Source organism: Protopterus annectens, chromosome 13.part0, assembly GCF_019279795.1.
Source record: "Protopterus annectens isolate FY-2018-M chromosome 13.part0, PAN1.0, whole genome shotgun sequence".
Lineage (NCBI taxonomy): Eukaryota > Metazoa > Chordata > Ceratodontiformes > Protopteridae > Protopterus > Protopterus annectens.
In genome coordinates this window covers 635,908,842-635,926,344 of record NC_056747.1, presented here as the reverse complement: position 1 = coordinate 635,926,344, position 17,503 = coordinate 635,908,842, and the positions used below count along the sequence as shown (strand labels likewise).

Sequence of the window (17,503 nt, the reverse complement as noted above, 5' to 3'; positions counted from 1 at the left end):
ATCCTTCTTATAAAGTAGCGTGTGTAAAAAAAAAAAAAAAAAAAAAAAAAAAGAGAGAGAGATTCCTGAAGAGATTCAAGATTATGAATCTGGACAGGAAGGTAAAGGACAGATGCCAGGTTTTCTCCTTAAATTTCTGATTCAGACTCCGAGGATAACTCCATTTCTGGTTCTGTCTGTGAGGGGTTCTCTTTCTATGAGACTGTTTGCTGAATGTGCCAGTGTTTTCAGTGGGAGAACATTGAGGTTTCTCAGTCCCTCAGAAAATACTGTGAGCTGTTAAGGTAGGAATTTTCAAAACCTTCACCCATTCATTCAGTTCTGTCAGCTTTGGAGGAAGGTTGTGTGTTACTGCTTGCAATTTTTTGATAGTCCTGCAGCTGCTCTTAAAAAGGCAGATAGTATGAATAATGTTCCTCAGTTTAGATTTTCATGCACTCTTCCCAAACTTGAGCCCACAGCTATAGCTTTAGTTAATCCTAATGTTGCTAAGAATTTAGTTAATTCCAATCTTAATCTTTCTGATACGGATGTGAAGATGATTGATAAGTATGGGAAAAACTGTAGGTGTCTCCAACTTTCACTTTCAGAATTTTGTATTGTCAGGCTTGTATGTTAAAGTTTGTTCTGACCAATTGTGAAAGTTTAAGGATTAGTTTGTCTGCAGTTTCTTCTTGTGAGGAAAAATCTGCTTTAAATGGTTTACTTTCTTCCATCTTACACGTCACAACTCATTGTTTACAGTGTGTGTATATGATTCCATTGATATTTTTGTAGGACTGTTTACACTTCTATTTTTTTTTTTTGTAAACAAGAAACTTCTTTATTAAATTATCACGTATGACAAATGCTATCATACATTTATATAAAAGAAAGCAAACCATATTGACATTATCCCAGCTGCAAGCATTTCACATCACAAAGCATATTGATGTAATCGTAGTTGCAAACATTGTACATCAATTATAATCTACCCAATCGTCAGTCAAACATTACATAGCTCATTCAAAGTCCTGCCTTCTTTTAAACCTCATTCCTCCCCTGTATGTATTGTTCCCACAATTCCCATGTAATTTGTGCCTACCCCTTTTTAAAGATCCCAGTTCCAGTTGTTTCATCTCTGTTACTGTATTCATAAATTCTAGTACAATTGGTTTAGACTTTAATTTCCATTTTCTTGTAATTGCTTTTTTGGCAGCCATCATAATTAGACACAGCAAGGCCTTACCATGTGTAGGCAATTCTGATTCTGTATCATAGCTCAGAAAAATCCTCTCCCTCATCACACCAATCACCCACCCAGCATCTCTGACAGTGCATCCTGCCTGGAATCCTTAAAGTCCATCAACTCACTGTACTCCCAGAAAATATGATCCCAATTACCTCTTTCGTCCCCATTACACTGACAGCATTTGCTGTCTAACTGAGGAAAAAATTCTTTGGAGTCTACTTGGGGTATAAAAAATGTCTATGTAAACATTTTGAAGTGGAAATCCTAAGTCTTATAGATTTTGCTGCATATTTGGGAGACTTACATATATCCTGCTATTGTTTCTTTGTGAATTGTTTATCCAATCTCTCTTTCCAAGCCTTTCTAACCTCCTCTAATTGATTTTTATAGCGTTCATATTACAGCGTAATAATCAACACGAAAAAGTCGAAACCCCCGAACATCTTTAGCAGTTTGAGGTGGAATATAAATATGTGCCAGTGTAATCCTCCTCCCTTGTCAGTAGCCCCTTAGTACTACAAGTCTACCATTATTATCTTTTTTTATTTTCTTCTATCACTATTGGAGGCCCTGTTACAATTAATACAAGTACTTCTCTTTTCTTTTGCCCAGGTATTCTGCTGAATAACTATCATGAAAACATTTCTTTATCAAATTCACATGTTCAGTTCTTTCAAAGTGCGTTTCCTGTATCATAGTTATTTGCACTCTACATCTTTTAATATAGTTCTCAAATCTTTCTTTTTTGTATTTTATCTGTGTGACCATTGACATTTAAAAACATTACAGAAAGCATCATTGTATTACAAACTTATTATTCCCACCTTTTATGTATAATAGCTATTTTGTTAAATGTCTAATTCCAGCTTCTGTATTACATGTACATGTTTGGCTAGTTGAACTTTTATACAGTCATTTTTTGTCATATCCTTTTGAGCCTGTGTCACATCTTACAAAATGTTTTGTTTCATTAAAAGCCCTAAAAAATATCCCCCCAAAACTTATTAATTTAATACTAACATACAAAAGTACATCTTCAAATATTGAATTTTACACTCCTGACAGGAACAAATGTTCCAGACTGACAGCCACATTCACAGACTTGAATTCACCTAAAGAAAGATTATCCGTGTTAGGACTCAAGGTGCAGCCTGTGTTTCTACTAAGTGCCGTCTAGTTTTGGCTTATCTTTATAGCTCTCCAAGTTGAGAGAACACCTAAGTGCTTTCAGAGAACATGATATCCTAGCCAGATTCTCTCTCTCTCTTTTTTTCCTAGCCAATTTCTCTTTGTCAGATTTTAGGCTGTTTCTCTTTGAGACATGAGGGCCAGATACATAATTGCTACCTTATAATATTCATTATTCTTTTTCATTTACTAGGTTTCTTTTAAAACCTGTTGCCAGATCAAGCTAAGGGTGTTAATCCAGTCACTCCCCATTCAAAAATGAGAAAAAGCTTATTAATTTTTCTTTTGTCATGCTGTTTTAACCAGACTTTTTTTTTTACTTTGCAGTGCCTACATTTCTTAAAACTGAACAAACAGAAAGAAAAAAGAGGGAGAAAAACAGGAGCACCTGTTTACATTAGTATCCTCATTACACTTAAAAAAAAACTGAGAAAATGTTACTTTATAGCATGCAAAGAAAATCATATACTATAAAAATAGTACTGTTAAGAAAAAAAATAGTTTTACTTTCAGTTACCCATCTCCCTCCTCTTCCCTTCCCCGAAGTATTTTTGAACATTAATGACATGAAGTAGAGCATATATAGAGTCCCCCACATGCCCGACAAAGCCCGATATTTCCAGATTTCTTGTTCTGTCATATTTTACAAATATAATTATTGCTTTGCAATCTTGTCAGTTTCCAAGTTAGTGTTTTTATTCCTCTTCATCTCTATCTCCCAAATCCTGTCTCTGCTTCATTTCCAGTGTACTCTTAATTCTTCTAGTCAGCTGTCATGCTCCCTTCCTTCTCTCCTACATTTTCTGTTGAAACATTGGAAATGGTTTCATTGGCACAGTCTCTTTGTGGTCTTTATTATCTGTTGAATAAGAAGTAGAATCATCTTCTGTTTCACAGGTCACTTTTTGTTGACCAAGTTTTTGTATTTCCTCCTTAGCATGTACTTCATGAAAAAATGATTTTGTCCCTCCTTGAAAGAATATTTTGAAGGTTGTTTGTCTGCATTCCCAGAGTAGTGGAATAAATTTCATTTATTTTAACCAGATCTGTGTGCAGTTGTCTTTTGTTGTCCCCTAGGTTGCTGCAAGTCATGTCTGGAATTTGCACTGCTTTTTGCAGAACAGCTGCAGTACTTTTGCAGTGAGTGTTTTTTCCTCACCTTTTGTAGCTGATTTTCCTTCAAGTCCTCTGTATTTCTTTTTTCCTGGCATCTAGGACATGCACTTACTAACGAGTTACTGAAATTTACCCAGAAACACAAAAGTCCACTGGCTTCTCTCCTGAGTTTCTGTTTTCACACTGGGAGAGCAAGAATTAAGCTGTTATGCAATGTGCAGCCATCTTGGAAGTCCCTACTCTGGTGTTATTTTGAGGAGGTTTGATCTGGCTGTGTTCTCAGAACTTCCAGGATGATATTAAAATGAGGTTTTACATTTTCCTTTGAAGATTTAGTTTTTAGCCCCTCTGCTGCAGAGATGATCAAAATGTGTGATGAAAGAGCTAAGTTGATTTAGGGAATCTCTAGGATTGTTCTGTCCTCATTTTGCAAATTTTCAAATGGATTCTGTAACCCTTCATCCATTTTTGTCAAAAAGGAAATAAACAGTCTCAACAAAATGCAGGTAAACAAAACGAAGGACATTCCAACAAGTTAGAGTGACTATTTAATGGACCTTGTTCCTCCTTCAACCCTGTTAGTACCATTTCCTTTCCAGAAACTCTGAATCTCCTCTTTTCAAATACAGCGAAACAGCCTTTAAGAAGAAGTGGCATGGGAGTTCCCAAAAGGAAGCCTCTAGTCTCCCCAAACCAAGGACAGTCCAACAAGGCTGAATGACTAGTCAAGCAATCTTGTGATCTCTCTGCTACCCTGGCCCCTTTTACATCCAAAAAGTCTGAATCTCTTCTTTTCTGTTAGATAACAGATAGTTTTAGACAAATGGGTTCTGAAGATCATTCATCAAGGTTACAGATAGTAGTGGGAAGATATTCCACCTTTCCAGGGGTAAGTCCTCATCCACCAGACTAGACTGTTTTACTTCTATCTGTCCTTCATCACACACCATCCCAGGGAGTGATAGACCCAGCTCATCCTTTCCAAGTGAGGAACTGTTTTTATTCAAGGGAGTTCATAGTGCCAAAGAAAGAAAATGCTTGGAGACCAGTTCTGGATCTTTCATTCCTAAATCTGTTTGTGATAGTGCCCAAATTCAAAATGATGTTACTTCACAGCCTGCTACCTCTTTTTGCTCACTCTAGTTTCCTGTTAATACTAGATTTAAAAGATGTTTATCACCACATCCATATTCACCCAGATGTCTGGTGCTTCTTAAGGTTTGTGTGTCTGGATCACATTATCAGTTCTGTGTCTTACACGTTTGACTATCCACTGCATCAAGAATGTTCACAAAGTGTCTAGCTCCAGTTATAGTTCATTGGAGCCTGTAGGGAATCGACATTTTTTCATATTTGGATGGCTTTCTTGTCTTCGCAAATTCTTTTTCAAAGTGTCAGGAATCTCTCACTTGGGTGAGAGATATGTTTCACAAGCTGGGATTCCAGTAGAACATTCAAAAGTCTTTTTTGAATCTGTCACCCAGGATTGTGTTCCTGAGGTGTCAGGTACACATCTCAGTTCAAAGAGCTTTTATTCCACAGAAAAAAAAAAATCTTTATCTAGATGTATTTCTAATGTTTTCCACTTGGGCTTCGATCAATATGAGGGAATACCTTAGGATTTTGGGTTTCATAGCATCTTTGATTCTCATGATGCCCTTGGCAAGACCCCACTTGAGAAGGATACAATGGTATCTGAAGCCTCTTTGGTCCCAGTACCAACATGCTTTGTCTTTTCAAATCCCAGTGCTAGGGTTATCAGAAGTGAAATCACTTGGTGGAGATGGTGAATAGGGTCACTGTTCTCCCTTCTTGTTGCAAAGCAGTCAGCCACCACAGATGCCTCGGATTTTGCTTGGGGAGCAGTTTCAGAAGAAATAAAATTGCAAAGTGTGTGGGACACCAAAGACAGAAGCAAGCACATAAATATAACAGAGATGCTTCCTCTGATTAGAGTGCTTAACTCTCTGAATCTTTGGTTCTTGGGGCCTCTTCAAGTTTTTACATACAGTAGGACAGCCATGTGGTACATCAACAAGCAAGGGAGAACTAAGTCATATCCCCTTTGCTGAATAGCTATGTTAGGTTGAGATATAGTTTCACAGCACAGTCTCCTTCTATAGGCATCCTACATTCTGTCAGAGCAAAATTTTGTCAGACCAGCTGCACAGGACAAGGGCAGACACCTACAAATGGAAACTCTATCAGGAGGTCTTTAAGGATTTGAACCAACTGTAGGAAGTCCCTCGAGTAGACCTTTTTGCCTTCTGTCTGAACAATCGGCTATCAAGATTATGCTCCAAGATGCCCTGCAAAAAGGCCTGTAAAACAGATACCTTTTCTTTTCTATGGACAGGAATGTTCCTGTTTGCGTTTCTTCCCTTTCCACTGATATCCAGGGTACTTCTGAAGAATCAGAAAGAATCTGCCAAGATCATTGTAGTGACTTCCTTCCAGCCCAGGCAACCTTGGTACTCCCTTCTTTTGGAAATGCCCAGGGACAATTGCCTTAAGCTTCCTCACAGACTGGATCTATTCACAAAAGAACAGGAGTGTTTGATACATCCTAACCTTAATTAACTTCATTTGATTGTCTGGATGATAGGGTCTTAATTCCTTTTTGGCACCTGTTTACTGAGGATGTGCTGCAAGTACTAATGGAGGTAAGAAAGCCTGCTTTTATAAAAATTATATATTGGTAAATGGAAAAGGTTTTCTAGTTGGTATCAACAGCATAACCAGCACCCGTTCGGTGCTAGTTATTTTCTGGTTTTACAGTATTTATGTGAGTTACTATCCTGTGAACTTTCTCACTTCTCCATCAAAGTTTATTTATCAGCACGTCTCCCATGGATCCCAGTCTTTCAGTGCATTCTTATGTCAAAATGATTTTTGAATAAGAGGCCTCCAATAAAACCGGTGGCCCTCCTTGGGGACCTTAATTTTGTGTTAGAGAAGCTAACACTTGCACCATTTGAACCAGCTAACCTGGCTGACTTGAGGGTTTTCAACGTGGAAATCATTTTTACTGATTGCTTTCACCTCTGCAAGAAGGGTATCTGGGTTGCAAGCTATTATGGTGAGTCATCCCTATTTCATTTTCTGTAGGGACAGGGTTTCTTTGAGAACTAATCATTCTTTTATGCCTAAAGTGGTGTATAAATTTACTTTTAGCCAAACTGTCCATCTTCAGGTTTTCTTTCCTGACCCTAAAAATGAGGGAGAATGGATACTCCATACTTTGGACGTCCACAGACAACTCCAGTACCATCTTGACAAAACTAAATCTTTCAGATCTTTGGATCAGTTGTTCATTTCTTGTGAAGATAAGAAGGGACAGCCCGTGGCAAAGTATACTATTTCGCAGTGGTTAGTCACTATGATGAAACTATTCCAGGCAGGGTCAAGGCCCACTCTACTGGGGCCTAGGCTTCATCTATGACTTTTTGGAAAAAATTAGATTCTAGAAGTATTCTAGAAGTTGCAACTTGGTCCTCTGTTCATACTTCTACAAATCACCATAAGTTTGATTCCTTCTCTAGATCTAGATCAATCTTTTTCTAAGACTGTTGTTCAAGGACTACTGGATCCTTCCTCTTCCACCTCCCAAATGTAGTAAGAGAGGGTAATCTACCCATATAGCTAAGGCTGCTGTAACAGTGATCAGTATGATGATTGTAGCACAGTTGTGTAAGTAAACTCACCATAACAGTAGATGTTTGAATGACCACTATTGCAGTAGCCATTCTCTCCCACCATCCCCCATGTTTTTTGGTCTGTTGTTTATATCAGGGAGAGGACATTTAATTTTTATTTTTCCTAGCATTGTCCTTTCAGGTCTCTGTCTCCCTTTTTCTGTTGGCATGAAAGCTCTGAAGGGCTTGTCACCCAATCATATCTTTTTAGTCAGCTCGAGCTGACTGATGGTTTGGGCATGGGGAAGGTGCCTGAAATTTTGAAAACTGGCTGTTATATCCTATGCCGGATATAACCCATATAGCTAAGGCTAGTGTAGCAGGCATCATTCAGACATCTACTGTTATGGTAAGTTTGTTTACACAACTGTACTTTAACAGTAAGAAATGAGAGAGAGAGAAACTTTTAGCTTTAAGAGATGTTCTTCATATTGATCACTGCCGCAGTAGCCTAAGCTGTATGAGTTATAGCCTGCAAAGGATATAACATCCGGTCAGCTTCCAAAGCTTCCAACCACCTTCCATGTTCCTAAACTGTCAGTCTTCTCAAACTGAAATGATTAAAAGACAGGTTTGGGCTCAGTGCCCTTCAAAGCTTTCCTGATGTTGAAGAGTGAGCTCTTTTGCATCCTTTCGAGGATCAAAGTTGGCTTGTGCTATTCTGTTGCTGGGCAGATACGTTTTCTTTTGGGGAAAACCTTTTACATATAATTTTCAATGTTTAAATGTATTCTATGTGAAAGAAAGTATATTTTAAGCTAAGAGTACTTTGTTTTATTAACTGTCGTGACTTTATTGTACTTTCAAATGGGAGAGGACTTTTGTTCATTTAAAAATTCTAAAACTGTTTATTTTTCAGTTGAGAAATTGTTTAAATTAATTTTGAAGCTGGTAAAATGTATTTAAGTGCTTTTTACTGAGAAAAGTAACTTTTTAATACATTTTAAATTGCTCAGTTTCCTTGAGAAAGAAGCACCTATTTCGACTTGACCATGAAACAAACTACTCATCCTTCTTCCAGCCACAAAAAGAAAGTTAGTTAAACAGTCTTTGCAGCCAATGCAGGCTAGAAATTTGCCTCATCCTCAGTTGGGTGATTTTGCTGTAACCAAAGCTGGTTCCTCAGACCAATCATATTTTTTACCCGGATCCCTCTGGTGTTGTCCATACAGTTGCTATGGACTAGGAGTTAGCCATGTCCTTTGTGGCTGTTAGGGGTCTCCTTAATGGACAAAGGAGAGCCACTCTTCAATTTTGAGTAAGGGGCAGGGAAGGTGCCCTTGCTTAGCTCTCTGGGGAAGCTGCTGCTGCTATTAATAATCCTGTTTGCCCCAACGTTCACATCAAAAAGAAACCAAAAACTGTTGGCCACTTCAGTTTGTCTGACCATGGATCCACCTCTTTCAGGACACTCTTATGTCAAAGTGTTTTTGAAAGTGGTATTGCATAAGATACCATCAAGAAAACTAGTGGCACTTCCTTGGTATCTTTATTTGAACCAGCTCATCTGGATGACTTGAGGTTCTTAACTCGGAGAACAGTTTTACTGATTGCTCTGACCTTTGAAAGAAGGATGTCCAAGTTGCAATTTCTTATTAATGGGTCAACCTTATCTGATTTGCCAGAGAGACTGGGTCTCTTTGAGAGCTTATCCTTCTTTTATGCCTAAAGTAGTATCCAAGTTTACTTTAAGCCAAGCTGACTTATATCCCTATGTACTTTCCTGAAACCAAAAATGAGGGAGAAAGGACATTTCATACCTTGGATGTCTACAGACAACTCTGGTACTATATTGACGGAATAAATCTTTCAGAACTTCTGATCAATTGTTCATTTCTTGTGAAGGAAAGAAGTGTCAACCAGTCTCAAAACTGTCTATTTCCAAGTGGTTGTCACAGGCTATTACATTTTGTTATTCCCCCACAAAAAAACTATTCCAGGCAGATTCAAGACATATTCTACTGGGGCATTGGCTTTATCTGTGGCTTTTTGGAAAGGGCTAGACTGTAGAAATACTCTAGAAAGCAGCAACTTGGTCCTCTATACATCATTTTACAAGCTAGATTCTTTTACCAGATCTAGGTCAGACTTTTCTAGGACTATTCTGCAGGGGCTTCTAGAACCATCCCCTTCCACCTCCCAGTTTTTCTAAGCTAGGGTAATTACCCATATAGTTTAGGCTACTGCAGCATTGATCAATATGAAGAACTAAGTACAGCTGTGTAAGAAATCTTGCCATGACAATAGATGTTTGAATGCTCATTGCTACTGTAGCCGCACCTTCCCTCCCTCCTTCGTCCTTAATTTTTTTTGTGCATTTTTTTATGCCAGGATGTGGACATTTGTTTTTGTTCCTTAGCAAGGCCCTTTCAGGGCTCAGCCTCCCTCTCTGTTGGCATGAAAGCTCTGAAGGGCTTGGGACCCAAAGCTTTCTTTTACTCAGCTCAGCTTGAGCTGATTGATGGTTTGGGTGCATAGACAGTGCACTGGCTGCTATATCATGTGCAGGATATAACAAATTTAACTTAAGGTACCGCAGCAGTGATCATTTGAACATCTACTGTTATGTTAAGCTTACTTATATAAATATACTTTTTCTTTAGCATGGCATCGCCCTGGCACCATAGTAGCAGTATATCTTAAAACTTTGTAAATCCTGGAACAAGCAGACTCACAAAATGATAGCAGTTTTTCCTTCTCTCACAAGCAAAACAGTAAGGTGTGTTCTTAACACATCTCTGGTACAGATAAGCAGTAGCCACAGATCAACAGTGTTTTAAAGTTAACTAGGGTAATGCACAGAAGGCATGAAATGTGGTGGCTGCTATCCCAGGCATGCTGATAAAACCCTGCTTTTGCTCAAAAAACTGTCCTAGCTGGTCATAGAACCCAGTAATGGACCCTATTATGGTTTGGTTTGGACTGGCCTGTAAGCCTTGGTTCAAGGCTCTTCACTCCGTAATGAGGAGTTGTGGAACTTGGACAGATTTAGGAAGTGGATGTTCTCCTTTCCTACCTTTTCTTTGAGGAGGGTGAACTGTCTCATACAAATTCAATGGTGCCCAAGTGATTTACTAGCCCAGATGGCCAAGATTCTGCAGGACTTGCTAGGTTTGGATGTCAAATCCCAGCTTCAGTCCAGTTGTGAATGTCCAGTTCTGTGGTTACTGAGATCATCCTTATTGCCTGTAATGTGGTGAATGATGCCGCAAAGGAAGCAGGCACTAGCCTGACAGTTCAGAATCACACCTAGCCCTGTGTCATACGAGTTCACTGAGAATGCTAAAGTCTAATTGTTGAATGCTTCCATTGATGGTTCCTTGTTTGGCAAGTCAGTGAAAGATGATTAGAGAAGCAGAAGGGTGAGGACAGCACTCTGTCCAAGGTGGCATAAAATTCAAGGCATCTCAACATTCATTTGTTGGTCAAATTGCAACCCGTGCCAGTTTTGCTTACCAAGTCTTCAGTGTGGCAGTTTTTATGACCTTGGAAGAGGCTGCAGATGTTTTAGCAGTTTCAAGAACAGACCTGACCCAGAGGAAGAGTATTTCAGTAATATGGCTCCTTGAGGTTCTCCAGCAGAAAGGCATTTTTGAAGCACTGTGGGCTTGCCTGACTGATCCACTCTGAAATCTGCCAGGGTTCATCTCCATCAGTCAGAATGGGTGGCCAACTCACAAGACATGTGATATCCAGAGACCATTCAGTTTCCTTTTTATGTCCTCCCAGTTCACCATCCAGTCTACCTGATACCCACCTGTATGAAAAACTGTTGCAAAGCTCCTACTACACATCCTTTTACAAAAGAGAGGCATAAAATAGGTACCACTAGACTGGAGAGGCACATTTTTTACTTAAGCTTTTTTAGTGCTGTAGAAATAACAGTCTGTAGCTCTCGGTACAACAAATTATGAGTGGCCTAAATCAACATATTCCAGAGGTGATATTTTTAATGGTCATGAGAAGGCCATACATCCATCCTTGTCTAGTCCAGGGTGTCTGAATGTTATCTTTGGACTTCTCAAATGCATACCTTCAAATAAATATTGCAATGGAGCCCAAGAGGTTTATTTACGTGATGTAGGAGCAAGGCACTTTTAGTTCAGGGGATTGCCCTTTGGTCTCACCACAGCCTCCAGGCTGTTCATGTCTGCTGTTACAGCTGGTCTCCAATTAAAAAGTTAAAGGGTATTTCCTTACTTGAATGACTAGCCCCTAGCAGCCGCAACCACATGGAGCCCACTTGCTGCTAGAAATTCTCTGATTAGTGTGTTCAGTTTTAGTTTCATACGTTTATGAGGGATAATTAGTCTAGAAGACCAGTAAGAGCCCAGCCACTGCATTTTTACCTACATCCCCTGTTCATAAGGGACTGAAGGAATAGACCTGTCGTTAATTGTGGTTACCTATCCATTCTAAGTTAAGATTTAAAGAGAGTGAAAGAGCTACTTTATTTGATATGGTGATGGAGATTTTTCCAGTGGTAGGGTTTCCACTGTGAGAGATGTGTATCCTGCCCGTAGGTCCTCCTTATTAAAATAACAGTATACATTTGTGTACCTGGAGTGGGTATTTGTGGAGTTTCTAGTTTTAAGAACATGTAGAAGGTTAAGCAGGGCAGGTTCATTTGCAGTCTTGTAGGCCAGGCAGAAATTGTCATTTTGAAGTCTATAAGAAACAGAATGGAGTGATACAGCTTTTAGATGCTGTGTGTGTCATAGAACACTTGCATCCATGAGTAAACCCTTGGCATAACAGTCAGTCTTCATAAATCTTGGTGCCCACACAGAAGGTTACATTCATAGGCTGCATTCTGGATACCCTGTCTTTCTGTATATACCTTCCTCCAGACAAGATTGCGATTCTCCACTCTGTAGCTGTCGGTATAATCAGCAACATATAATCAACAGCAGCAAAGCCTCAACCTCCTTTTGCATTTGAGTGCTAGGTCTGATGCCTTTTATGATTGTTACTGTTCCCATGGCAGACTGCTAATGAGAGTCTTCATTGGGCTTTACAGGCACAGTGGAGTCAACTGCTATATTCCTTTGATGCTCTTGCCAAGATGCCCAGAAAATGCAGGGACCATCTCTGATGGTGGATTCTGTTTGTCAAACCCTTTCATATCCAACCCGCCAGTGTAGTAGTGACTATGGATACATGTCCTGTGGGGTGGCGGATACTACTTGGAGCAAAACGTCCAAGGTACCTGGTCAGCCCAAAAGGGCAGTTTGCACATAAGTATACTAAAGATGAGGACCATCCTTCACATCTTGTAGATGTTTCAAAGCTCCTTTTCACCTGTGTGATTACTATCTGATCTGACAACATGGTAGTTGTTTGATATATAAACAAGTGTGTGGGGGGGGGGGGCTACTTCTGACCTGTTGGTTGCAAAACCATGAGCATTTGAGAATGGGCTGTTGCCTTCAGTCTCCTTACTGCTACCCGTATCATGGGTCAGGACATTTCTCTCACTAATGACAAATCCATTGTCTTCTGATGAAACATTAGTGGGCCTACAATCTGTCAGCAACTTAAACTGTTTCATCTCTAGGGGACCTCTTTGTATCCTCATCTGACTACATATGCAGCAGTTACTTTCCTTTATTTTTCCCTGGGGAGAATCCCCCCAGGGGATACACTCATGTACACCTTTCCCATGTGTTTTGCTTTCCTGAAATTTCTCAGGAAGGACAAAATGAGCAAAGCCAAACTTAGACCCCAACAGGATTAGTTCCCTCTGCATTGGCCTCATCTCTTGGCCAAGCCTGTCATCTTGAGACCCTGTATGAGACACTTGTCCCACCTATCTAGCCAGCCTCACCCAGACCTTCATTCCATGAAGTTAACTGCATGGTTTCTACATTTACAGTCGTGGTTAAGGACCCTTACATGTTGAGGATGGTCTAGGATCCTGACTTCTGCCTAATGACCTAATAATAGAAGAGTTTAGCCCATTTGCTAGGCTGTCTTTTTTAAGTGAGCCACATGTAGAGGACTAAACCGTTTCTCAGCTCTGATTCCTTGCATTCTGATGTATATATTTCTCAGATTTTTAGACTCACTCTTTTAAGTTTTCACTCAGTAAAAAGTTCATCTGGCAACCATTTCTAATTTCTAGTAGGGAGCAAATTCTTCTTCTTTGGCTTGTCTTTTACGTTATGAAAATCTTCTTATGAGGGGCTTCTTTGTGAGGCTATCCTTTTTTCAAGTCTCCTGTTCCTCCATGGGACCTTTATTTCATTCTGGTGAAACTACCAGTCTCCTGTTAAATCAGCCTCTTCTGCCAGCCTGAAGATTGTTATCTTGATTGCTGTTATTTCATCAAGAAGAGTTCAGAGTTGCACGTCTTTTTTTTTTTTTTTTTCTTAGAATGCAAAATGTCATTACATACCTTCCTTCATGCCCAGTGTTGCTACAGAATATAATATAAATCAATTTGTCTCCCAGTTTTCTTTTTTAATTATTCCACTTGGTATGAAACTATGGATATCCGTAGACTACTGTGATTTTGTTAGGGTAGAACCAAAACTGGAAGAATTCCCAGCTCCTTATGTCCTCTTCCATCACAAAAAAAAAAAAAATTGACAGAAAATATCCAGAGGTACTGCTTCCATTTAGCTTTCTCAATGCGTTACATTTTTGCTACCAAATGTATGGCAAGTACTTACCTCAGGCTTCCAGTAGTTATGCTACTAGTTCCGTGATCATCTTAGAGGCCTTTAGAAATCGTTCACTGGATGACATTTGTGCAGCTGCTATGTGGACTTTTTTTTTTAAACTTCTACTGTGCCGTACCTGATGGTTGCTCTACCTGCAGCGGGTTGGCCTATTTCATTCTGCAGTTGTGGGAGTTTTTGATGCCCGGGTGAGGCGAGAACTCTACAAATCATTCATCCCTACCTGGAATTCCCAATCAGCTCATCCACTCTGCATCATGAGCTGGTTGATAGGGGATGCAGGCCATCCTACCCTCTTCCTGATGGAGTTTGGGGAAAGCTTTATGGACCAAGCTGACTGTGTACCTGCTGATCTTAGTCCATGGGGAGGTTCAGATGAAGCTGACAATGCAGATCTAGCAGTTTAATAAGTAAGTATATTTCATTTAAGAAGATCCATATTAAAGTAGTATAGTCTGCTGGTAACAGCTCAAGTTATGGACACTGTATCTTCTGCCATTTTGGTTCTAGCCACATCTCCTGCTGATTTTAGTAACAGACAGAGAAGTCAGTCATTTTTGTAGTGCCGATACCATCTGTGTTGAGGCAAGCACCCCCGTTGGTGTTTTTTTATGTGAAGTTGGTGGAGGCTGTATTTTTGGCTCAGCAAATATTGACCAGTCACAGTGCTACACTAGGGTTGTAGACTGGTGCAAAATCTTCCATGCCACCCATATGCAGCCCAGACCCTTGAACTCCAGGGCATTGGTTACTTCCTCATTGTCACTGTCTCTTTTGGCACAGGCTGCATTGAGACAGGCAATGACAAGTGCAGCAATACTGCTGAAGGATTCTCCCTTTTTGAGTCCTGTTCTTTTATTGTCCTTTCCAGTGTTAATGGTTACCAGTCTGATGGGAGTATTTGGGTGAATGTTCCCAAATACAACTGCTTTAATGTTTGCTGGGGTTCCAGGGTCTTCAATTGGCATCAAAACATTGGTGTTAATGTCAGCATTGTTGTCTTACATGTTGATGTTGGTTCTTGGCACCCAGTCAGGAGGCCTTGGTGCCTTGGTTGTGGTGCTGATTTCTGTCACAGCATTGATTTGGTGTCAGTAAAGGTCATCTGTTTGGTGTTCCTCAGTCACCCCTGCTCCTTCAGCTAGCTCTTTCTGTTGGTCAGCCTACCCAAGAGAACATTGTGCCCAAGGGCTATTGTACAGTTCTGTGTAATACTTTAGCCTAAAGGAGGTCTTCTTTTTCCTCCTTATTAAATTCATACCCTCTGGTTTGCAAGAAGGCCAAATGCAAGTGGAAGTGACTCAGCTTCCTTTTGGAGTCACCCACACTTGAGTTGGATAATGATAAAGAGGATGCCAAATTCCAAGCACCCTCAGATGACTCCAATTTTAGGGAAAGTACTGGAGGATTTGAGCCAACAGGGCCTGTAGACTCCATGTTCTATTTACAAAAACACTCTTCAGAAGGTCTTTAGGTCCTCTGAGTAATTGTCATGGGTGGTCACTCCTGTCTCTGACATTGTCAGGAAGATTCCTGAAGCAGTGTGGTGTCAGGAAGATTCCTGAAGCAGTGTGGTCTTCACCTGATACATTGAACTGTGTCACCAAGAAGATTGAGTGCTTTGTTTTTTTAGGGACTACAGTTTTTTTCAAAGACTCCCAAACTGGATGCATTGTTTTTTGCAACAGCTTTAACAAAAAAGGTTCCAACCCCATAGATCCTTGTGGCTCATCTGCTGAATAAGGAATTCACAGAGCTTGACCATTTGGGGAAATTTGTGTGTGTGCGACCTCAACCTTGAGACTGTTTTATGTAGGTCATGTGATGGAGTTCTTCAGGGATATATCAGATGAAATGACTTCCAGCATAGAATATTTGTCAGATGGGCCCGTTAAGGAGCAACTCTTGTCTCAATCTGCCACTGCATCAGCTGTGTGTAACCTTATTCTATATGTGACTTTCAACACAGCTGAAGGTTTAGCCAGAGCTGCAGCCTGTGTGGCCTGAGATACCTGTTTTAGAAGTCAAGACACAGATGCAGTTAATATTTACTTTGTCTCTCTGCACCATTCCTACCACGCCCCCTCATCCAAAAAAAATTGTCAATTGTAGTTTCACCGTGGGCAAAATAATAAGCAAAGCACAGGCAAGGAGGCCAGTAACTAGGACTTATTCCACAGAGGTTATTGCAGCCATAGCTGAGGTTCTAGGCAGTCATCAGGCATTTGCTGCCCTCCTGTGGAGGAGCATCAGCAGTTCTAAGGACTTGCATGACTGTTCCTGTCTGGAAGCAAAGCAGTCAGGGATTGTAAATCATAAATCTTTTCATCTGTCAGCAATGGAGACTAAGGAGAGTTGAGTGTAGATAACTGTATACAAGGTGGTTACAGATTTCCTTTTTCAACCCCAGTACTCCAGTCCTTCACACCACTGGCCTTCCCATATCACCAGTGAAGAGTGGCAGAGATGTTCTTCGTGTTTCAGTGTTGCAGTCATTACATTTGGGTAATCTGCTGGCAGGTTGCCCTCAGTCGGCCTGAATTCCAAAGTCTTGGGTCCTGCATCGGTTGCTGTCTTTTCTTCCATGACGTCAGGTCGTCAGGGGTATAAAACATGCAGCCGACACCATTTGATTTAGTTTTTCTTGCCCCCGATATCAGGTTCCCCCAAAAAGGTAGTAATATTATATATATAAATATAAATATACATGCATCAATATTAATTTTACCTTCATCTACAAGCAAATACATCACATAGATTGTAGAAGATAGAGAAGGAAAGATAAACTTTAGAATGACAGGGGGGTGGCGGGAGGGTAACCTGGACTGCAACAGTGAATACACTCGAACATCTGCATTTATGGTAAGTGTACACAACTGTACTATGTTCTTCATGTTTCACTGTTGCAGTCATTACATTTGGGTAGAATCCAAAAGCTATGGTTGGGAGGCTGGAACTAAACAGCATTAGGTGCGGCTATAAGGCCCTGCAGCACTGCAGTGGCAAAGCCTGCCCTGGACTTAGAATAGAGAGGCAAATAGTAATGCTTTTTAAAGGTGTGAACAGAACTCCAAGTAGCAGCCTCTAGAATGTCTTTGGTTGGTACTTCTCTGAGAAAGGCTACTGAAGCAGCTGCAGCTCTGGTGGAATGAGACCTAATGCCCTTGGGCACAGGTTACATGGTGTAAGTTGCAGAAACGGATGCAGTGGCTTATCCACTTTGAAATTGTCTGCTTTGAAATAGCCTTTCCTTCTGATCCTGCAGCATATGACACTAGTATTTGCTCAGTTTTTCTTAGGGCTTTAGTCCTGCTCAAGTAGAATCTTAGCTGTCTGTGTACGTCCAATGTTCTAGATTGCCTTGCTGGCATTTTTGACTCTTGTCTGAGTTACTCCCCTATGAAAGTTCATTCAGCCATCGTGTCTGAAATTTATCAGGGTCAGGATGGTTCATCTTTAGCCTTCTTGAAAGATATGTTTTTGTGATAGCCTCTGTTGTATGACCCAGTGCCTCCATGGAACTTGTGTTTTTTGTTTCAAAAAAGTTGAGGCCCGTTTTGAAATTGAACTTAAGTACTCTTCTTAATTGC

General features: G+C 40.2%; 1 protein-coding gene across 1 annotated transcript in view; it reads left to right on the top strand.

Annotated features, from left to right (window-relative positions):
- Positions 1–17,503, top strand: part of ULK2 (unc-51 like autophagy activating kinase 2) — a 711,692-nt gene that overhangs the window by 44,940 nt on the left and 649,249 nt on the right. The window lies entirely within an intron of this gene.